General features: G+C 40.7%; 1 protein-coding gene and 1 pseudogene across 5 annotated transcripts in view; both read right to left on the bottom strand.

The window, feature by feature from the left end:
- The window catches only part of PARD3 (par-3 family cell polarity regulator), a 720,675-nt gene that overhangs the window by 568,284 nt on the left and 127,012 nt on the right, over window positions 1-25,379 (bottom strand). The gene's annotated exons all lie outside the window — the stretch shown is intronic.
- Window positions 5,579-5,973, bottom strand: LOC116418921 (annotated as a pseudogene).

The raw sequence follows: 25,379 nt of genomic DNA, 5'->3' as shown, positions 1-25,379 counted from the left end.
AGCATATGCTCAAATGCTACGGCTTCTTTCTCAAATCTGTCACTAAACAGTTCTATTATCTTCATATCACCTGGCCGCTCCAGACTTCAGTTTCTTCACCTGGCAATGTTTAGGTCAGATTCACTTTGGGACCTTTGAGGGAGGGAGTGAGGGTACCTGACTAGCCCCAGCCCCATCCCACTACCACTGGAGATTCTGATTCAGCGAGTCCTAAGTGGTTTCTGGGTATCTATGGGGTGGGATGTGTGAATGTGTGCATGTTTTAGAATATCTATACGCCCCTAGTGAAAGAAATCCTAGACTAAGAAATCCTAGACTAAATGACAAAGTCAAAGCAAGCTATAAGAATTCAGGGTCCGATCCAATTCCGTCTGTGAACAGTCGTAATCCCTTCCCTTGATCAAAGAACTTTGTTGTTCGTTTTGTTTATGCTTTCAATCTTGTTTTTAAGACACAAACAGGGAAGGAACTTGGATCGTCATTAACCTGAAGCTGTGTGTAACTGGACCTCCCAGAAAAGACAAGAATACATTTCTACCTCCTCATTTTACAACTGATGACTTTAGCAACACATCGGCGGCCATCAAGCTTTATTAAATTGAGAACAGACCAACTCCAGAGTCATCGGACAGAGGCAGATGAGGTAGCATCTGGCTAGAGAGATGGCGGGCACCTGTCAATGGCTGCTCTTGCAAAAGTTACTGAGACTCACAGTAAGAATTACAACCTTCAAATCAAAAGAAATAAGCGTTTAGGCGGCAACACATAGCATAAGACAGTTGCTGTGGAACTTCGCCTGTGAATATAATTTCTGTTGCAATGTCATGGCTCCAATGGAAGTGCAGAAACATTATAAGGAAATAGTTAACTGCTTTCTGCTTTTAAGTGTGAACTCGGGAGGCGGAGTTTGCAGTGAGCTGAGATCCGACTCTGTCTCAAAAAAAAAAAAGAAATAGGTTTGAGTTAGGTAACCCAAACATGTCGATAGATATTCTAACACTATAAAATGTTGATTTTGGTAGGGAAAAATAAAGTGATGCATGCAAGTCAAACTCTCACATTAAATAGGATGAATTTAAAACCTCCTTCCTCAAGTAATACATTCGTCTAGGCCTCAATATGGAAATCTTAATTTTATAAAAACTTTAAAATTCTTTGGAATTTCATATTAAACCACAGTGGTAAAAAACTAAGAAATCTTATTCGCAGCATTGCATACAATCTTTCAAACTGCAAAAGAAAACTAAAATCAAGAAAAATACCAAGGAGTTCCTATCACCATACAAGGCCACAAGATAAATTTAAACATCAGGAAAAGTAGAAACTGAAAGGGGTAAAATGCTTGCCAAAATAAGATTATATGTATTTCCATATCAGAGTTAATGTAAGTTGTTCTATCTTTTGCAAAGATCAGCACTAACTGTATAATCAATCTGTACTTCTGCAAGAATTCAGAAGTAGCACTCCTAAGGAAAAAAAGAAGTAGGTCATGAATTACAGAAACATGCTTTACAGTTTTAAAGATATAACTCTAAGATTTACATATCACAAATAACTGGGCTTAGTTACATATGACTTTTATTCGAAAGGATAACCTTGGAGGCCAAAGTGTGAGGACTGCTGGAGGACAGGCATTCAAGACCAGCCTGGGCAACACAGGGAACCCCATCTGTACAAAAAGTAAAAAATTAGCCGGGTATGATGGTGCATGCCTGTCAGCTACTGGGAGGCTGAAGCAGAAGGATCCCCTGAGCCCAGGAGTTCAAGGCTGGAGTGAGCCATGATCACGCTACTACACTCCAGCCTGGGTGACAAAGGAGGATTCTCTTCTTTCAAAAAAGAATAACCTCTCTCCCTTTCATGACTGCCATTAGTATTTATGCATAATTTTTATCTTTCTCACCCACACTTAAGATCGAGTACAACCCTGAAGACTTTTAAAGTACAAATTAACATAAATTACAGTGCAGTTAGTTCACAACCCAAATAGGTAAACAAAAAATTTACCACCAGCTGAGCACCCCCTCATTCTAACCAAGCAGCTACAGGTTCCCAGGCAGCATGCTCCATTCATTCTGATCTTACAGAAATAGCTCCTCGCTGTGATCATATAATCATGTAACTAACAGTTCTCAGTATGTACCGTGTTTCCTAACTTTAACTGCATTATATCCACTTGGTATTAATAAACACACGAACGGCCCAGTGCATTGGCTCATGCCTGCAATCCTAGCACTTTGAGAGCCCAAGGCAGGTGGATTGCTTGAGGTCAGGAGTTTGAGGCTACAGTGAGCTATGATCACACTACTGCACTCTAGCCTGGGTAACAGAGCGAGGCCCTATTTCTAAAGACACATAAAAAGTATGCTCCTTGTAGAAGAACTGTTGCCTTTTGGGAAATACGTATTAATCCTCTAACTAAATGATCTACGTTTTTTTTTTCTTCAAAATAAGCAATGGTTCCATGTTGATCCTCCTATACTTTGACATCTCCTATCTGCTTGATTAGTATTATGAAGTGGTAGAAATTCTATCTGGAATAAGGGTAAAGCTTAAAGACCTTGACTTGCCTGATTCTTTCTTGAATGAACTGTATTCAGCAATCTTTTTTGTTGTTAATACCTCTAGGATGATAAATTCCATCCTCTCTCTCACCTATGTGTAGAGTTCATTTCTCTTTAACATCTAGGGCTTCAGTGATCTAAAATATTATATTCTTAAATCCAATGTTATCTCAGAATAGTTTAAACTTGGCTTCCATTTCCAGGAAGAAAAAAAAAATCTTAACGGCGAACCGGGAAGCACCAGAAGAATTAATGCTCAACACACTGCATAATACTTCCTTAAAAATAACTAAGGAGAACCTGCTTCAAACCAAATCAGGAATCTCTCTATCTGGGGAGAGCATACTTTTGGAAGAAAGCTTATTTGCCACAGATTAAACTAAACATAGCAAAAACTGAAAGTGTTGGGTTTTTTTTTTTTCATTTTAAACTAATATCTTGAGTACTGTGGTATGCACATTTTTACCTAGTTACATAAAGCTAAACTTAATTATTTCAAAAATTATAAGCTATCCTAGAAAATATGAATTATATTTAAGTGGTGGAACCTCTCATTACTTGTGGTTGGTAAAGGAAGCCAGAACACACAATTTGCACAACACAAGAGTAACAAGAAATCAAGTTCCAGAATATTTTCATATTTACACAGGAAAGCAATGTCACAAACATAGCAAGAATACATTACTCAGGCCAGGCACGGTGGCTCACGCCTGTAATCCCAGCACTTTGGGAGGCCGAGGCAGGCGGATCACGAGGTCAGGAGATCAAGACCATCCTGGCTAACACGGTGAAACCCCATCTCTACTAAAAACACAAAAAATTAGCCAGGTGTGGCGGCGGGCGCCTGTAATCCCAGCTACTCAGGAGGCTGAGGCAGGAGAACGGTGTGAACCCAGGAGGCAGAGCTTGCAGTGAGCCGAGATGGTGCCACTGCACAGCCTGGGCGACAGAGCAAGACTCCGTCTCAAAAAAAAAGAACACATTACTCCTTTAGGGCTGGGGTGACATCGGTAGCGAACACCACCTTTTCTGCTATGATTAGGAAACTAGTAATGAAGACAATAAACACACTACAAGTATCCACACACATATATTCTGTTTTCTATTTAGGAATCAAGGTTATTCTCTCCACTACAAACAAGAGACAGAGAAGAGAAGAGATCGAGACAGGAAATTGAGACCAGCCTGGGCAACATGGTGAAACCCCATCTCTACTAAAAATACAAAAATTAGCCAGGTGTGGTCACGCATGCTTGTTATCCCAACTATGTGGGAGGCTGAAGACTCATTTGAACCCAGGAGGAAGAGGCTGCAGTGAGCCAAGATTGTGCCACTGCAGTCCAGCGAAGACAGAGACTCTGCATCAAAAAAAAAAAAAAAAAAAAAAAACCCACAGGAGGAGAGTTCTAATTCCCAACTTGTTACATATTCTTAATAAGTAGTTTTCTTTCTAGTACAGCACTTAGCCAGAACATAGGTATGTTTTAATATTTTTTGATGAACAGTTTTGTACTTAAAATTATCCTGGTTATATCTGCATTTTCTCACTAACAAGAAGTAACACTGTCTATTGTAAAAAGAACGACTGTATAAAAAGCACCTCTCCACAAGACATCCCCACCAGCTCCTTGACAGTTTAACACTGCCAGGGCAACACCTGAAAGGTACCACCTTTGTTCTAGAAATATCTGAATAATCTGTCCCTTAATTTGCATTAATTAAAAGTGGGTATAAACATGACTATAGAACTGCCCCTGAGCTGTCACCCTGTATGCACTGCCTAGCGGGTAGCTCTGCTCTGCGGGAGCAGTCACAGAGCTCTAACACTACAGCCTCAATAAAGCCGTTTTCTTCTACCAACCTGCACACTCTTGAATTTTTTTTTTTTTTTTTTTTTTTTTTCCTTGAGACAAAGTTTTACTCTGTTGCCCAGGCTGGAGTGCAGTGGTGCAATCTCGGCTGACTGCAACCTCCATCTCCTGGGTTCAAGCAATTCTTCTGCCTCAGCCTCCTGAGTAGCTGGGATTACAGGCGCCTACCACCACGACCAGCTAATTTTCGTATTTTTAGTAGAGACGGGGTTTCACCATGTTGACCAGGCTGGTCTTGAACTCCTGACCTAAGGTGATCCACCTGCCTCAGCCTCCCAAAGTGCTGGGATTACAGGCGTGAGCCACAGTGCCCGGCCCTCACTCTTGAATTCTTTCCTGAGCAAAGCCAAGAACCTTCCCAGTCTAAGCCCAATTTTGAGGCTTACCTGCCCTGCATCAATTTAACTATAATTCTACTGCAAGCCAATTTGAGTAGAACATAGAAAACTATAAAACAACACACCTTACTATGTTGTCTTCACACATGCATATGCACATAATAGATATTATAAATCTCTAGATTGCTTAAATACAAAATCCGCCCAATTTGCTTTGCTTCTTACCTTTTCTATCAAGGGAATTCACAATTACCTTAAGGCCTTACAAGATCAAGGCAGAGTTATTTTGAATTGTGTCTTCTATTAATACCTCTTTGAAAAGGAAGTCTTTTTAACAGGTAAGCTATAATCTATAAATCTCTAATTAACAGCTTTCAAAGCTTTTTCGTTGAATTTTTAAAAATCATCTAACTTTCTGAGTTAGCATCATTGTTTTTCTGCTGCTAAGCAACTTTGTCAGATTGTATCATTCTGATGACTTCTACATCTTGGTTGTTATTTTCTATATAATCAAAACCTGGAAGTCATAACCTGGGTGTTAAAGAAGATGACTGAAGTCCATGAACCCAGTCATGCAGACATCTGGATGCATGAATTTCAACCATTTACTTCAAAACCAAGTTCTGCTTTTGCTGAGGCAGAAATTTCAATCATCTATGCTATAAACTGAACCTCTCACCCAGTGAGCTTAGAAAGCTCCCCCAATATATTATATTTTAGCTGCTGCTTCTCTTTTTTCATTCCATTTTATACAACATCGCAACTTTTTTTTCTTTTTTTTTTTTTGAGCCAAAGTTTTATTTGTTCATTTCTTGCATTTAAAGTGCTCTTCAATGACATCCTTGGCCTGAGATTCCTTATAACTGCCACAGTCCTTAAGTACTAAACAACTGCAACCAACCACTCTGCAGGGTCTTCCCTCTGTCAGTATTACAGAGGCCTACCCATTCCCGTTTCTTGCTTTTGTCAACCTTAATTAGGCTAATCTGGTATTCAGCACATGGGCCTCCACCAACTTAACACACACACACGCTCATCACAGTTGGATACAGGCACACAAAGATGGGCTTGGTGCTTGTCTAAGGCTCTGGCGGCTCCGGAAATCCCACGTGCTGGGCCGTCATGGACGAGAGTGGTCTTCAGCACCCCTTGTAAAGCAGTGTTAACATCCATCACACCGCCAGCAGCAATGCCCTCCTCAGCCACCAAGGCAGGCCACAGGCAACGAGTGAAGCCTCATCTTGAACGCACCCAAGGCTCCGCCTCCGTAACTCAACAGCAGCAGGGAAAAAGCATGGTCTCAATTCTCTTGACAAATCTCAGAGGTATTATACTCTTACTCCAACTACATCTCCCTCCCCCAAGAAACACACACAAAACAACTTTAAAACTTACGTTTTCTATGGCAACCTCACCTCAAACAAAGTGATGCACAAAACTGAAAATATGCGGCTGCTTAAATGTCACATCCTGGCTCCTAGCAGGGAAACAAAATGCTCTGAAGAGGGGATGGTTCCTGCTTGAGGGGGAAAAAGTCTGTCTTTCTTATCAGTGCTCCACCCCACAACAAACAAATGATCTAGGAATTTTGTACAAGAAGTCTACATGATTTTTCATCTACACGCAAGGTCCCCCTCCACACACATCCTCCAAAAGGCCACATCTCATCAATAAGATGAAAAGTAATTCCATTTTACCTGCCAGCTTAGAACTTAATGATTTAAAGGCATGTTTACAAAGACAGAACATCATCATTATCATCACCACCACTGGAACGACACACAATTAGAAGTCGTTTAGGGAAGGAAGTTAGAAATGCTCGGCAGAATTTAATTAGACAAATTGAGTTTTGGCAGAGATCTCTAGGTCAACACCCTACTTCTATAAACAATGTCATGGAATTCTTAATACAAAGCACTCATTCTTAAATTCTCAATTGGCAAATACCAACACTTAGGCCACCACCCTCGGGTTCAAGCAGTTTTAAACTCTATGATTCTTCAAAAGGGAAGAGAAAAAGATTCTGTCAACTGAATCAGCAACAATACTTTTAGGCAGTCTCTGAATTTCCTCATTCATTTCTGGTATTACTTTCTGCATAGTCTACACAGGAGGTTTAAAGTCTTAAAAACAGGTTTTATTCTGCGTCTTTACTCAAATTACATTAATTTGAAGAAAATATCATCACAATGAAGAAAATCAGGTTTGCTGAAAATTCTTTACCAACAAACATCCAATATGGTGGCTTCTGCTGAAGGAAGGAAGTTATATATAAAATAATTAGAGATTTGGAATGTCTTAGACTTGATTTATTTTCAGTATTTCAGTGTTGTCCATGATAATAAGGAAAATATAAGAAAGGTGATTAAACTGACCAGGCACAGTGGCTCACACATATAATCCCAGAACTTTGAGAGGCTGAGGCAGGAGGATTGCTTGAGACCGTGAGTTTGCAACCAGCCTAGGCAACATAGTGAGACCCCCATGTCTACAAAAAAAATAAAATTAACAGGGTGTAGCACATGCCTGTGGTCTCAGCTACTTGCGAGGCTGAGGTGGGAGGACTGCTTCAGCCCAGGAGATTGAGACTACCAAGAGCTGTGGTCACGCCACTGCACTCCAGCCTGGGCAACAGATCTGGACTCTGTCTCAAAAAAAAAAAAAAAAAAAAAAAAGATGAAACTAAAACTACAAGATTTAGCAGACATACGAGGACCAAAGTAAGTGTAGAACTGATGACACATTGATTTTAAGTGTCCAATCTATAAACCATTAAAAGATATTCCCAAAACACACATCATTCATAAACTGGCCAGAATCAATATCACACATTTGAACTGAATTTGTACTAAGAGGGAAACAGTTCTGAAGCACCTATCTGTAATGCTGCAAGGCACCATTCTTCCCCAGGCAGGGGGACGCAGATATCATGACTAACTCTCAATGGTTTCACAGCTCGAAAATCACCATTCTAATGAAAGACCACTGGAGGGCACACATAACCCATGGCACTCATCCAAAAGTAAAAATAAAAAAGCGTATTTTATGTGCAGGGTAATCTTTACTTTTTACCTGTTATTGTTGTTTGGTAATTACAAACTAGTTCCAAAAACATGAACATTAAGAAAAGGAATCGTTATAACACTGTTAAAAGATCCACTATGGATTGATTGTATAGCCTAAACTTATACCATCATATATCCAATAGCTTCAAAGAACTCTTAAAAAAATGTTTAATTTTTTTTTTTTTTTTTGAGAGAGGGTCTCACTGTCACCAAGGCTGGAATGCAGTGGTGCAATCTCGGCTCACTGCACCCTCAACCTCCCCAGGCTCAGGTGATTCTCCCACCTCAGCCTCCCGAGTAGCTGGGCCTATAGGCATGCACCACCATGCCTGGCTATGTTTCTATTTTTTGTAGCGATGTGGTTTCACCATGTTGCCCAGGCTGGTCTCCAACTTCTAGGTTCAAGTGATCCACCTCCTTCGGCCATCCAAAGTGCTGGGATTACAAGGACATACCACCGTGCCTGGCCCAAAGTATTCTTCAGAAAAAATATTTTTAATTCTGAACAATCTACAGAACTGTGAAATTACAGAAACACTAATTTGCTTTTATTCTATTATTTTGTTATACATAAAAATCAACTAATCCCTTTTAGTGTCTTCATTAAAAACATGTTTTAGTAAAAGATTCCATATGAGTAATAAGGATCTGCTAACATCACAACTTGTTAGTATTGCGGCATATAGTAATTTAAACCCTTGCAATAAATGAATAAACATAAACGCTAATAAATAATAAGCATTCACAAATGAATTGATAGCACAGAAAATATCAATATGATTTTAAAAACAGAAAAATCATCAAAATTAATCAAGAAACTTTTTAAGGAATAAACACAAAGAGTAAGCATGACTTTCAATTCTCCCCAACCAAAAAAAAAATTAAAGGGGTGTTTTAAGGAAGTTTCTGTACCAACCTGCCTTTTGCTGACTTCTGAAGTGGCTCTCTTGAGGTTCAATGACCTTGAAAACCTTAGCGCCTTCACCGAATCCTTCCGAGGGGTCCCAGAAAAAGAGTAACACCTCTTTGCAGGTTTCTCCTTCGCTCTGTCTGCCATCTCAATCCATTAGGAAGGCAAAATTTGAAGTCAACGGCATAGACTTTAAAACTAACTACAGAATAAAATGATCCCCAAAAATACAGTCCACCCAAAACGTAAATAAACAACCTGTTTTGCTGAGTCCTCAAGGAAAGGGCAAAACCTCAAGTAAAGGGTAAAAAATGGAAAGCAGGTGGAAAATAGGGGAACAGATTCCACCACCTAAGTAACCCCTCAATGGACAGCACAGACGGCATCCAGCAGTGTGGACTCCAGGTTCACCAGGGAAACCAGGTACAGCTCAACTGCACCAAATTAAAACTGCACCAGTCAAACAGGCCAGAGGTAGTTTGTCAAGAGTAAAACAGGGTGTAGCAAAACACCCTGGAGTCAGCAGGGTGTGAGCGCACACATCGGGTTCAAAGAAGTCTCTCAAGGCATTCCTTGCCAAAATAGACAGAGGGCTACAGGATAGGATCAAATCACCACTCCTACTTCAAACCAGGAGCCCTCAGAGTGTGACTTTTTTGTTAAGCTCTTTGAGCACTCTCTTCTTCCAGTGAATGAGAAATGTAGTGATCGGATGCTCAAATACACACATTTTACTCAGAGAAATACAGAACAAAATCGTTGCAAGCATTACGAATTCGGAGTCTGGAACACCGCCTGCCATGTCACAGAAACAGGAGGAAGGGTGTTTTTATACCCTTTCAAAAGGCAACAGGAACATCTTTCCTTCGTTTTATCTCAGGTCTCACTGAACTGAAGTTGAGCGTGAGAACAGGTCATGAAAATAAGACAAGTCGTCTGTGCAGGAACAGGGATGAAACCGGGGTCTATTATCCTACACGAATCACCAAATCAGACACTGCATGTTCCACTTACAAGTGGAAGCCAAAGAGTGGGTACACACAGACACACAGAGCGAATAACAGACACTGGAGACTCCAAAAGGTGAGAGGGTGGGAGCGGTGAGGACAGAAAATTACCTTCTGTGTACAATGTTCACTATTCAGGTGATGGATGCACTAAAAGCCCAGACTCCACCACTATCCAATATGAGCATGTAAGAAACCTGCACTTGTACTATCCAAATATATAAAAATAAAAAAATTTTTAAAGAAAGAAAATAAAACATAAGAAAATGGAGAAATAGGTCTCTAGAGAAAGTACCGAATACTATGAATATCTGCAATACAATTATACTTACAATACTATTAACACTAGACGCCCACAAAACTCAATGCTTTAGGACACGTACAAGCCTAACCCAAGGACTGAAAGATACAGTACATTCAGGATGGTGTGGTATCTCATGCCTGTAATCCCAGCACTTTGGGAGGCTGAAGCGGGCTGATCAACTGAGGTCAGGAGTTCAAGATCAGCCTGCAAAACATGGTGAAACTCCATCTCCACTAAAAAATTAAAAAATTAGGCCAGGCGCGGGGGCTCACACCTGTAATCCCAGCACTTTGGGAGGCCGAGGCAGGCGGATCACGAGGTCAGGAGATCGAGACCACCCTGGCTAACACGGTGAAACTCCGTCTCTACTAAAAAATAGAAAAAATTAGCCAGGCGTGGTGGCGGGTGCCTGTAGTCCCAGCTACTCGGGAGGCTGAGGCTGGAGAATGGCGTGAACCTGGGAGGCGGAGCTTGCTGTGAGCTGAGATCGTGCCACTGCACTCCAGTCTGGGCGACAGAGTGCGACTCCATCTCAAAAAATAAATAAATAAAATTTTAAAATGAGCCGGGTGTGGTGGTAGGCACCTGTAATCCCAGCTACTCTGGAGTATGAGGCAGGAAAATCACTTGAACCCAGGAGGTGGAGGTTGCAGTGAACCAATATCGCACCACTATACTCCAGCCTGGACGACAGAGCAAGACTCCGTCTCAAAAAAAAAAAAAAAAAAAAGAAAAAAGAAAGGGAGGGGGGAACGGGGAAGGGGGAAGGGAGGGGAGGGGAAAGGTGGAGGAGGGGAGGATAGGGGAGGGGAGGGGAGGGGAGGGGAGGGGAAAAGAGAAAGAAACAAAATGTTCAAGGTAACAAGAGGCATGGAATTATTTTTAAAAACACATACCAATCGTTAAAGAAGCTATATAACCAAACAGCCTACACCAGAAAGACACAGCTGATGAATAATATAAACACAGAAAATTTAAGGACAACTGTATTTAACAGTGTTATACAATGCAATATTACTCAAAGTGTGGTCCCAGTCTGCATGAAGTACAGAAATAGAGTAAGCTTTTGAGAACACAGCAATTTGACTGAGTAATTTTATATCTGTTAACTCTAATAATAGCTAAAATAAAGGCCCATAAAACACAAGCCACTAGTAATTTATTTGCATTGTGTTTTAAAAGTATTGTTCTGCCACAGGTTGGAGGAAAAAAAACAAAAAACATATCTAGTCCTACACAGCGACAGTTTGAGAAGTAATTAGTTGTGTTAATTAAACGCAGAAAGAATATTCAAGACTGCCTTTTTGGGGAGGGAGGGAAAGTCAGAACCAGCCCATCTGGAGGCTGACCTGAACACTCCTCCTAATTTATCTAGCCTGAATATTCTCACCTACATATGGGGCTTTTCTTGCTTTAAAAGGATATGGAATGTAGCTATACTAAGAAAAAAAGAATACAAAACTTCATATACCTTATAGAACATGGAACACCACAGTTGTAGCTGCAAATATTTTGCTAGCATTTTCTTTTTTTATTATATATAATATATATCAAATATATGGCATTATATGTTATATACAATCTACATGTATATAATTAGATTTTTATATGATATATACATATATATGTGTGTGTATATACATATATACGTGTGTGTGTGTGTGTGTGTGTGTGTGTGTGTGTATATATATATTTTTTTTTTAAGTAAGACAAGGTCTCACTATATTGCCCAGGGTGCCCTCGAACTCCGCATTCAACTGCGCCCTTGAAAAGAAATCTCTCTTGACAATCTTTTGTAAGAAATTAAGTCAAGCAGTATACCACACATTCAGACGCAAGGAACTTCAGAATTCTGAAAGACAGGGTACAGATTCTCTAATTCTCTCATTCCAGGAGAATCTCTGATTTTATACTGTGCACCTTTATTTCACATTAAATAAGCTCTTTGCTGATGGCAGTCAAATGCCATCAAACATGAAACGGTTATAGATGTTGAATTTCTAGCAGCTTTCTGAATCTGATTTCAGAACATATTTTAGAAACCATATGACAATTTGTCTCATGTCTGCAGAGTCATTTCCCTTTGTAGTATTTCAAATTCAGCTGGTTATTTTTTTCCCAATATCCAAATTTTATGTTCCTCTCACCCAGATGTTTAAAAGCAGGAGAATTTGCAGAGTTCCTCACCCACATCCAAGACTCTATTTCTTAATTTAAATTTACTGGTATTTTCCTTGGCTGAGCATGGTGGTTCACAATTGTAATCCCAACACTTTGGGAGGCCAAGGTGGGTGGATCACTTGAGGTCAGGAGTCCAAGACCAGTCTGGCCAACATGGTAAAACCCTGTCTCTATTAAAATACAAAAACATTAGCTGGGCATGGTGGTGCACGCCTGTAATCCCAGCTACTCAGGAGGCTGGGGCAGAAGAACTGCTTGAACCCGGGAGGCAGAGGTTGCATTGAGCCAAGATGGTGCCACTGCACTCCAGCCTGAGTGACAGAGAGAGGCTCTGTCTCAAAAAAATAAAAATAAATAAAAAAAATTTATTAGTATTTTCCATCACAGTCAAAGGCTGGTATTAGGCAAAGGGTATGCACCATCAGAAGAATCAATAAACACTTTGGGAGGCCAAGACCGGTGGATAACCTAAGGTTGGGAGTTCGAGACCAGCCTGGCCAACATGGCGAAACCTCATCTCTACTTCAAATACAAAAATAGCTGTGTGTGGTGGCAGGCGCCTGTAATCCCAGCTACTTGGAAGGCTGAGGCATGAGAATTGCTTGAACCCCGGAGGCAGAGGATGCAGTGAGCCGAGATCATGCCACTGCCTCCAGCCTGGGCAACAGAGCAAGACTCTGTCTCAAAAAAATATAAAATAATAAAAGAAGTACCAATAAAGGTTATCAGGCTGAAAGAATTCACATTTCTGCCATGCGGAAATATTTGTTGCATGCCTTTAAATATTATCTGTTCTATACAGATGTGACTTCCAAATTCCTATATACAACTCTCTCCCTTGAGCTTCAGACATATGTCCAATACCTGACATCTGTGTTGGAACCTCATGGGCATTTCACATTCAGCTCAATGTGCCGTGGAAGACTTGACGTGTCCCTGTGTCCTACTTCCCTCCTTGAGCCTTCTACATCCCAGTAAGGGAGCCTCCATATCCCTCTTCCATTTGCTCCAAAACTCATCCTTAATTCCTTGCTTGCCCTCATTCCTCACAGCCTGAAATTCTGGAAATTTTAATTCTGAAACATATCTGAACTCCATACATTTTCTCCCAATGCCACTGTAGTTTCAGCCACCATCCCCTCTTCCCTGGATGGCTGACTGCCTTCTCATTGGTCTTTCCCCATCTCTTGCCCATCTACAACACACTCTTCCCACAGCAATCTTCTAAAAATATAGACCTGATTATGTCACTCCACAGTGTGACAGTTTGGTGACTTTTTATGGCATTTCATGTCAAATCTTAAAAATCCCTTAACACAGTCTTTAACGTCATCCCTAATCTCAACCCTACCTTCCTCTCCAACCCCGTATCATTCTCCTCTCCCGATTGCTTGCTGCATCCTAGCCACGCTAATTCCCTTTTGATTCATAAACACTTCCACATTTTTCCACTTCACATGTTTGTACAGGCTATCTCTATCTAGACTGCTCTGCCCCCAACAGATCCCAGAGATGTTTCTTTCTCATCCAAAGTCCAGCCCACCTGTCTCCTCTGGAGAGCTGTCCTTTCCAACCACCTCAAGGGGCCACCCACACCCCCTACTGTCTATCACATCCACACTCACCTCCTTTACTCTGTATTCCTCACTGTAAGTAGCTCTGTGAACCAGAAACTCACCTCCCGCTCACTGACGCATCCTCTGGCTGTTTCTCAAACATATTAGGAACTGAACAAGTATTTCTAAATGAATGCAGAAAGGACGGGATGAATGAATCTGCAAGACATACTTAACCTTTGCTCAAACAAATGCTATCATTTTAGTTGGACATATGAACAATGGGCATCAATAAACATGAACTGTGGTAGAATTATACACAACACTGAACTCCTGACCTCTTAACAAATAATCATATTAGAAGATATAGAAGAAAAAGAAAACATAGAAATCTGACAAAATGGAGACAGGTATGGTGGCTCGCACCAACAACACAGGAAGATGGCTTGAGCCCAGGAGTTCAAGATCAACCTGAACAACACAGTGAGACCTGCCCCCATCTCAAAAAAACCTTTAAGCTCATTTCCCTGTCACTCAAGAACATTTTTTTTGTTTAATTAGCCAAGCGTGTGGTGGCACACACATGTAGTCGCAGCTATGTGGGAGGCTGAGGCAGGAGGATCACCTGATCCCAGATGTTTGAGGCTGCAGTGAGCTATGACTGCACCACTGCACTCCAGTCTGGGTGACAGAGACCTTGTCAAAGAAAGGAAATAAAGAAGAAAATAAAATGAAAGAGGATATAGGAAAAAAAGAGAGAGAAAAAGAGCGAGGGAGGAAGGGAGATAGATCTGAGAAAATGAAATAGAGTTACAATCCACATTTTCACTAACCAAACTGGCTTCCTTCTCCAACTGCAATCGATAATCAAAGTGTTAGTTATTTGGGGCCAGGGAGAAGCCCAGTGAGTGGAAAGAGATCTGTAAATATGGGAGGCATATTCCATCTCTCTCTTTTTAAAAATGGGGACACCACCATGTACCTTGTAGGGCTGATGTAAGATGTGACTAAATCCTACTACAATGTGTAGCACACAAGGTGGAAAAAGATTTCTTAGTTATAATAGTTGACTTATTCTGCAATGACAGATCAAAGGGTACAGGCTCTGCCTATTTTCTTCTTTTCCTGTAAAATCCAGAAGGAAAAAAAAATGGTCCTGCTATTTTCTATATGATTCCTATCCTTTTTTATGAATGAATGGCGTGATGTTTAGCATTTAAAATGACTTCTCCAAAATTATTCAGAAGCTGTTAATGAAGAAGAAGCAACCAAGAGTCATCTGCCCTCCTCCTCTTTTTGTTTTTTTATTTTTTTGGGGGGGGGGATTTCTAGGGGGAAGAGCTAATAGATACAGTTCTTATTTGATTCCCAAATACTGAAAATATAGACTGAGATCTTTACTACTTTTCTGTTTCAGGAGAACATATGTTTTAATAGTGTACTGAGAATCCTCAAATTCTAAGATACAGAAAATGAACAATGTATTTCTTACAATAACTATCTCTGGGCACCAATTATACACCATGTTCTCTATAAATTCATAGAAATAAAAAATAAGTGAAGGTGATTACCTATAGAAATTCATTTCATAACACAAATATCTAGGATAGCCTGGTTTGTTTGCTCACTTGTTTTTAAATCCTCAAGCCAGGTGCAGTGACTCACACCTGTAATCTAAGCACTTTTGGGAGGCTGAGGCAGGAGGATCATTTAAGTCCAGATGCTAGAGGCTGTAGTGAGCTAGATCAGGTCACTGCACTCCAGCCTGGGTGACAGACCAAGACCCATCTTAAATAAACAAACAAAAAGCCAGGCATGGTGATGCACATCTGTGGTCCAAGCTACTCAGGCGGCTGAAGTGCAAGTCCAGGAGATAGAGGTTGCAGAGATTGCATCGCTGCATTCCAGCCTGGGTGACAGAGCGAGGGCCTGTCTCAAAGAAAAACAAAACAAAACAAAACAAAAAACCTTAGAAGTTGTTATTAAAAGAATGAAGAGCCTAATTTGACAATGGTGGTGGTGGTAATGGTGGCCGACAATGGCAACCACAATTAACATTTCCTGGGACCTTATTTTTGCCAAGCACAAAACCTTAATGTGAATTCTAAGGCTTAATGTTAAACTTAACCTCATAATGAAATCATGTCCTTTGCAGCCACATAGATGGAGCTGGAAGCCAATACCCTAAGTGAAATAACTCTGACACAGAAAGGTGAGTACCACATATTCTCATTCATAAGTGGAAGCTAAACAATGGGCACACATGGTCATAAAGATGGAAATCATGGACACTGGCGACTCCAAAAGTGGAAAGGCATGGAAGGAAGCAAGGCTTGCAAAACTATTTACCGGGTACTACATTCACAGTTTAGGTGATGAGTTCACAGAGGCTCAAATCCCATCATCACCCAATATACCTATGTATCTCCTGAATCTGAAATTTAAAAACAAAAAAACCAACAAAAAACTCGTAAGATAGGTACCATGATTATACCCCATTTACAGATGGGAAAACTGAGGTAAGAGAAGTCATGTCAAGACAGCGTGAAGCTGGGATTCAAATGCAGGCAGTGTGGCTCCACAACCCACCATACGAGATGCCCAGCACTTCCAAAGAAACAGAAACGCACAGTGCGGCACACCAAGTTATCAAATCCCAGCATGGGATTGGTGTAACTGAAAGAGTGAGAGCCTCTGTCCCCTGACTCACTGGGTGGCCCCAGATAAGTAAAGTCTTGAGGGCTTTCACTAAAAGGAGTGAGGCCCAGCCCATCTTGTGCAGGCTGACCCCAAAGCTCCTACTGCTCATGAAGACCCTCACTTCTCATGCAGGAGGCCTGACCCCCTCCCGACTCCCTTTCACTAACACCTCACTGCTCTACCTATACCATATCTGGGCCCTGTGCTCCCACAAACTGATGAACTGTAGTCAAACCAGTGCCCACAAAACACTTAAATGCTGGGAAATAATCCTTCTGAAATAATTAACCATTTGGTGCTCTGCTTGGCAGCAAATTTAAATATTTGCTTCTTTACACTCTAAAATAAGTTTACTTAGGAAGAAATGAATACAGTCATCTAGTTAAGGAAGTCAATTTATACAAGTTATTTCATTTCCAGGTTATCAAAATCTTTAAATCATTCGGTTTCTATGCCAATTCATACTAAAGGTCAAAAAAAAAAGATGTTTCTATTCTAAGCTCTATTTATAACTAAACCCAATGCTTCTTTCTTACTGGAATTAAGCAAAAGCAGAATATGGAGCGGACAGTGAAAACAAAAACAAAACAGTGAACCACGCACACTGTCCTCAGAGATGACCAGTACTGACACTTTTTGGTCTACCCCTCAAACTTTTTCCAATGTACATAATTATTTGCACTAAAATTAGACCATATTTGGTACATTGTTTTAAACTGATTTTTAACAAATTTATATTGGATTCACAGATTTATCTATGGTTGTCACAAATATCCAGCTGCCTAACTAACAGCTCCTAGACACTCAAACTCACAGAAGGCAACATTGAACCTAATCTCCCATCCCCAGTCTGGCAACCTTGCAGTAGTCCCTACTTTGGTGAATGCCCCACCATCTCCACCCAGCCCAATCGCCATCAATTTCAACCTCCATCCACAAAACCGGCAGGAGCCACACACTGCCTGCATTCGAATCCTGGTTCCACAAAACCTGCTGACTGGCCTCTGCCTTTCATGCTGCCTCCTCATTCATTCTTCACACAGCCATCTGGGGGATATTTCTCAAATGTAAACCAGATCACTTAACACCCACTGGTCTTTCACCTACATGTCTACAAGACTTTGCCTTGCTCATATATATATACACACACACATACACACACATATATACATGTATATATACACATACACACACACACACACACACTGTATAGTAGCATTAAGCCCAATGCCTGGTACACAATAGGTGCTCAGCAAACTGAATTATCTAAAAATATTAGTCTGATTTTCTTGCAAAGGAAATTATTCCATATGCTGTCTTTTAAATTATTCAAGCACTCCGGTTTGAAAAACTTCTCTTATTAACCTTTGAGAAGGGGAGGGAGGCCACTTAGCTTTGATTCAACATTGAAACTAGGTTTTCATTTATCCCATTTAATCTTAATCTCAAGTATTCATCAAAAGACAGTAAGGTATGTAGTTACGAATAAGTAAATTATTCCTTTCGATTAAGACAACAGAAAACACATTTCATAAGTTTTTCATTATACTATTTTCTGTAAGTAGGATTTACGATAAGGTATGCCTTCAGAAATCACTGCTTCTTTAAAACGTGTATTTCCCCAAGATGGAAAGATTAAGATGCCTGCATTAAAAGCACATTCTCCTGGGCTACATCCACTTCACCTGAGGGAAGGCAAGGACTAGAGCTTCAACAACTCACCTACCTGATCAGCAAAAAACAGTACGCTGGTCACCATGTAACACCCTAGGCAGACATCATAATTCATGTTAACTTATGGAAATTAAGCCACAGTGTGCACAAAGGAAAAAACTCAGAGTAAACCAGTGGCTGAAACATTCTAAGGGAGTTAACAACTTAATGCATGATTCCCACAATCATTATATTTATTTTTTTTTTTTTTTTTTTTTTTCGAGACAGAGTCTCACTTTGTCACCTAGGCTAGAGCACAGTGGGGCAATCTCGGCTCACTGTAACCTCTGCCTCCTGGCCCTACATGATTCTCATGCCTCAGCCTCTCAAGTAACTGGGACGACAGGCGTGCACGACCAAACCTGGCTAATTTTTGTATTTTTAGTAGAGGCAGGGTTTCAGCATGTTGGCCAGGCTGGTCTTGAACTCCCGATCTCAGGTGATTTGTCCACCTCAGCCTCCCAAAGTGCTGGGATTACAGGCGTGAACCACTGTGCCCAGCCCATGATATTTTAATAATTTGGCAAAATGTCAATTGAGAAAACTGAGACTGAGATGCTAAGAGTAAACATGACATCACTGTTCCCTTACTGGAAAGCAGAAACACAGAGAAAAGACAAACAAAACAAAGTACCATTTTACACTCAAAGTAGATCTCGAGTATTCTACACCTTAGAAAATCAAACCTACTCCAAGGGGCCAGGGCAATCTATAATAGCACCATTTGAACAAATTTGGGTAAATCCTGGAAATGAGAACTGTATGGGTACTAACAGAAAACTTCCTCAGTGCTGTGCCCTGAACGCTAATAATTAAAGGATAATGAGGAAAATCAGGGGTAATAAGTACGTGATTTTAATTTTCTTTTGCTATCATTTAAAACATTGCCTCTTCCCTTCCATAAAAAATAAAGTTTTTAATAATGTTAGAAATTCACAACGACCAAGTATAAACTTTGCATCATCGAGAGCATCTTCCCTACTACAGAGGCAGAGCCATTACAGTTGTGGTTTCGTAACTTAGTGAGCCTAAACACCAGCAGGAGGGGGACTGTAAAATGCACATGCCCAGGTCCCTTCACAGACAGCCTACTTCCCAGGCTAGGTATCTACATTTTGAACATGCATCCAGGGGATATTCACAAAACAGGACATTTTTTAGATAAATGTTATTTAAGACAGGTATAATGTTCGTTCTTTTTTCCTTAAACCAAAAAGCAAAACAAGTGTCAAAATCCTCACTCGGAGTAGTTGCCAAAAATAGCTGAAAACACTCCAAGATGATTAAATCAGGATCCAATGTCAGAGCCACGGAAAAGAACCGTGCGACCGACTGCATCACGCAATCTCTCAGTCTGAATGATGCATCCAGCCATGCCTGTGAATCTGGGTGTTGTGAGTCTAAGCTACTAATCATATTTCTTATGGTTTCAACTTACAATGGAATGTCACTCAACAATATTTACATCAATTATGCATATATTTTAAAGTATTCCTGAACAAATAAAAAACAGCTTTAAAAGCTACTCTATGGTATAATGTGCTCCAGCATTTTTCTGTTTGGAAACTGATTTCAATCAACATGATATAAAATTGTCTAAAGCGTTATTTCACCTATTGATGTTTAAAATATTTTTCTCAGGTTAAAGGACATTTTAATTTGTACAGGAAACATGATAAAAGACTCCAGAAAATATATATTTTTATCATCAAATTCACAGAAGGATACAAAATCTAAAATCTAAAATGTCATTTATTAAGATTGTATGATTTTAATATGTCACTATTTAAAAATATCATAGTTTGCCTTTTGCTTGGTTTTGTGTATAATCTAACAGTTAATTGTGTTGAAACAAGAGTGCATGACTTCCAGTTGCTGAATAACACATTATTCACTAAAGATCCAAACTAACATCATCCACCTTAACCTCACTGATTTTTACATTTTATTTTTATTTATTTATTTATTTATGAGACAGAGTCTTGCTATGTCACCCAGGCTGGAGTGCAGTGGGATGATCTCAGCTCACTGCAACCTCTGTTCCCTGGGTTCAAGCAATTCTCCTGCCTCAGCCTCCCAAGTAGCTGGGATTACAGGCACGTGCCACCACACCCAGCTAATTTTTGTATTTTTAGTAGAGATGGGGTTTCACCATGTTGGCCAGGCTTGTCCTGACCTCAAGTGATCTGCCTGCCTCAGCCTTCCAAAGTGCTGGGATTACAGGTTGAGCCAGCATGCCTGGATGGCCTCACTGATTTTTATAACAGCCCAATGACTGCAGAATACATTATTTTCAAGTACCCATAAAATGTCCACCAAAAAGGCCATATGCTGGACCAAAAAATAAGTCTCCATACATTTCAAAAGACTTTGCAAAAATCATTGTGCTGAACATCTACATCATGATGTTCTACTGGCTCAACACATAAACTCTGAGGGCATCTAATGTCGGCTGGAGTGCGGGGGGATGAATGGAAACAGTAATTGGTACTGCATAACCCTTCAGGCCTTACTACATTGTGCTACACATAAATGAGTCCATTGAGTTCAGCATTCTCAGAAACATTGAGATTGTACAGCCCCATAAATCCTACTTGTGCAACAACCAAACTTCCACAACAGGTTATTCCAAGCCACACGCCAAAGCCAAGAAAACATGTTATAAGCCACGCCTCACTTGCTCTATGGAAAGGCACAAAGTCAAAGTGTAAAGCAGGATGGCACCACCCTGAGGGAAAGCTTGCATCTATAAAAATAAAAAGGAAATGTGGTGGAGAAACAGGCGTGCTCATCCCAGCTGTTAAGAGTACAGAGAGTACCAAAGGGACAAGTGTACAAGTGAGCACAGCAGCTGGCTCCATAGTCACCTAAGTGTCCACAGCAAGTACGAGACTGTACATGAATCCACACATCAAAACACAGCCGGGAGCAGTGGCTCATGCCTGCAGTCCCAGCACTTTGGGAGGCAAAGGCAGGAGGAGCGCTTGAGCCTACGAGTTTGATACAAGTCTTGGCAACATAGTGAGATCCTGTCTCTACAAAAATGTTTAAATAAATTAGCCAGGCATTGTGCGGTATGCCTATAGTCCCAATTACTCAAGAGGCTGAGGTGGCACCCAAATAGGAAGAGAGGAAGTCAAACTATGCCTGTTTGCAGATGATATGGTAAACCCCACAGTCTCTGCCCAAAAGCTCCTGGATCTGATAAACAACTTCAACAAAGTTTCAGGATGCAAAACCAATGTATAAAAATCAGTAGCATTCCTACACACCAACAACATCTGAACTAAGAGCCAAATCAAAAACACAATCCCATTCACAACAGCCACAACAAGAGTAACATGCCTAGGAATACAGCTAACCAAAGAAAAGATATCTACAATGAAAATTTAAAAACACTGCTCAAAGAAACCAGATACGATACAAACAAATGGAAAAATGTTCCATGCTCTCGGATTGAAACAACAAATATCATTAAAATGGCCACACTGCCCAAAGAAATTTACAGATTCAATGCTACTCCTATCAAACTACCAATGACATTCTTCACAGAATTAGAAAAAAAAAAAAAAAATTAATTCACATGGAACTGAAAAAGAGCCTGAATAGCCAAGCCAAGCCAATCCTAAGCAAAAAGAACAAGGCTGGAGGCATCACATTATCCAACATTAAACTATAGTACAAGGCCATAGTAACCAAAACAGCATGGTACTGGTACAAAAACAGACACACAGACCCATGGAACAGCACACAGAGCCCAGATATAATGCCACACACCTACAACCATCTGATCTTTGACAAAGCTGACAAAAACAAGCAACGGGGAAAGGACACCCCATTCAATAAATGGTGTTGGGATAACTGGCTAGCCATATGCTGAATATTGACACTGGACCCTTTCCTTACACCATACATAAAAATCAATTCAAAGGGCTGGGCACAGTGGCTCACGCATGTAACCCCAGCACCTCGGGAGGCCAAAGCAGGCTCAGGATCGCTTGAGGTCAGGAGTTCGAGACCAGCATGGCCACCATGGTGAAATCCCATCTCTACTAAAAATACAAAAATTAGCCAGGCATGGTGATGCATGCCTGTAATCCCAGCTACTCGGGCGGCTGAGGCAGGAGAATCACTTGAACCTGGGAGGCAGAGGTTGCAGTGAGCTGAGATCGCGCCACTGCACTCCAGCCTGGGTGATAAGAGTGAGACTTCATCTCAAAAAAAAAAAAAAAAATCAATTCAAGATAGATTAAAGAATTAAACATAAAATCTAAAACTATAAAAACCCTGGAAGATAACCTAGGAAATACCATTCTGACTACAGGTCCTGGACAAGACTTCATGATGAAAACAGCAAAAAAATTACAACAAAAACAAAAATTGACAAATGGGACCTAATTAAACTAAAAACCTTCTGCATAGCAAAAGAAACTATCAACAGAGTAAACAGACAACCTACAGAATGGGAGAAAATATTAGCAAATTATGTACCCAACAAAGGTTGAATATCCAGCATCTATAAAGAACTTAAGCAAACTAACAAGTATAAAACAACCCCATTAAAAAGTGGGCAAAGAGGCCAGGCGTGGTGGCTTACGCCTGTAATCCTAGCACTTTGGGAGGCCCAAGGCGGGTGGATCACGTGAGGTCAGGAGTTTGAGACCAGCCTGGCCAACATGGCAAAATTCTGTATCTACTAAAAATACAAAAATTAGCTGGGCATGGTGGCAGGCACCTGTAATCTCAGGAGGCTGAGGCCAGAGAATCGCTTAAACCCAGGGGACAGAGGTTGCAATGAGCTGAGATCGCACCACTTCACTCCAGTTTGAGCAAAAGAGCGAGATTCCATCTCAAAAAAAAAAGGGGGGGGGTGGGAGGGGCAAAGAACAAGAACAGACACTTTTCAAAAGAATACATACACATGGCCAATAAGCTTATGAAAAAATGTTCAACATTACTATCAGAGAAACGCAAATCAAAACCACAACGAGACACCGCCTACACCAGTCAGAGTGGCTATTATTAAGTCAAACAATACATCCGTGTGGTGTGAGAAATTTGAAAGAAAAAAACTAAAAGTCAAAAAATAACAGGGGCTGGCAAGGGTGAGGAGAAAAGGGAATGTTTATACATTGCTGGTGGTAATGTAAATTAGTTCAGCCATCGTGGAATCCAGTGTGGCAATTTCTCAATGAATTTAAACAGAGTTATCATTCAACCCAGCAATCCCATTACTGTGTATATATCCAAAGAAATTGTTCTGCCATAAAGACACATGCACACATATGTTCATCACAACACTATTCACAATAGCAAAGACATGGAATCAAGCTAAATACATATCAGTGGTAGACTAGATAAAGAAAAAATGGTGCAAACATATCATGGAATACTAGGCAGCCGTAAAAAAGAACAAGGTTATGTTTTTTGCAACAACATGAATGGAGCTGGAGGCTATTATTCCTAAGTGAACTAACATGGGAAGAGAAAACCAAATAATGCATGATCTCACATGGACATAAAGAGGAAAACAACAGACAGCAGGGCCTACTTGAAGAGGGAGAGGATCAAAAAATTAGTCTACTGGGTACTATGTTTATTACCTGGGTGACAAAATAATCTGTATACCAAACCCCCATGACACTCAATCTACCTGTATAACAAACCTGCACATGTGCCCCTGAATCTAGAATACAACTTTTTTTAAAATAAAAGGCTGAGGCAGGAAAATCACTTGAGCCTGGGAGGTTGAGGCTGCAGTGAGCTATGATTATGCCACTGCACTCCAGCCTGGGTAACAGCTTGGGTCTCTAAATCAGTAAATTAAATTAAAACAAAAGACTACACAGCCATGTTGGCATAGTTATGGTTCATGGTCACAGAAATATATATATGCTAACCTCAAAAAAAAAAAAACCTACTATTCAAGTTTCTTTGTTTAAAAGAGAAAGACTGTGTCTCTATCTATCTGAAGAAAGGGAAGAGTCAGGATGAAAACCTCAAACAACAGTGATGAGCTCTCAGCAACAGCAGGATGGCAGGCGATTAGTTCCTTTGTATGTTTCTGCATTTTCCAATTTTTCCTCACACGGAGTTGTGCTGTTTTCACATAGGAAGTAACAACAAGAGAGAGGACTGAGAAAGAGAGGGAGGAGAGAAGAAAAAAAAAAGAAGGAAGAAGAAGGGAGAAGAGGAAGACACTGAAAGATTGATACATTAATTCATCCCTTTCTAACATTCTGGTGGAAAAAGAGCACCTGTTTAAATTCTTCATAAATCTCTGCAGTTGCCTTAAATGTTGGAATTGAGTCACACAATAAATGAAAGATGGTACTCTTCAAGTGGACTGCAGAAAAGGATTCCAGAGTTACCCTAAGCTTGGCTCACTCAAAAGCCCAAGAAGGAGAAATGACACCAAGAAGCATTTTGTGATACAATGTATTCCTGGCCCACAGGAGCCACATGAGACAAATTCCACAGTGACAGGTGCAACAGTGAATCTAATCTTCCAAATTTACACAATATTTGGTATTTGATTTTTTTTTGTCTTACTTGAAATTTCAAGCAAACATTTAAGATACGCACCAACTCTCGGCCAGGTATGATGCTGTCAGGAACATAGCTGTGAGCAGGACACAACAGCTGTGTGCACCCAGCTCACGGCTGAGGGAAAGAAGAGCAGACCGGCGGGGAGAGGGCCAGCAACCAGAGAGAGCCCCAGTAGGAAGCAGAGTGAGTATCTGGGTGATCTTACCATCTTCTGACCTCGTGATGTAACCTAGCTGGTTGAATATCCTATGCTACTGCCATGAGGTTTTAGGAGACAGTCAACCAGGTCGCTGCCTCCATACAACCATGCTGATGTAACTATGTATGTGGCTATGAGCCCTTCTGCAATTCCTTATAAGCCAAATACAAAAGGATTGGCCAGGGCTGGGTGCGGTGGCTCATGTCTGTAATCTCAGCACTTTGGGTGGCCAAACCGGGCAGATCATGAGGTCAGGAGTTCGAGACCAGCCTGACCAACACGGTGAAACCATGTCTTTACTAAAAATACAAAAATTAGCTGGGTGTGGTAGCACACGCCTATAATCCCAGCTATTCAAGAGGCTGAGACAGGAGAATCACTTGAACCCAGGAGGCGGAGGTTGCAGTGAGCTGAGCTCATGC

The sequence above is a fragment of the Piliocolobus tephrosceles genome, chromosome 9 (assembly GCF_002776525.5).
Source record: "Piliocolobus tephrosceles isolate RC106 chromosome 9, ASM277652v3, whole genome shotgun sequence".
Lineage (NCBI taxonomy): Eukaryota > Metazoa > Chordata > Mammalia > Primates > Cercopithecidae > Piliocolobus > Piliocolobus tephrosceles.
Note: the sequence above shows the minus strand (reverse complement) of the source record. Positions and strands in the feature narration are given on the sequence as shown.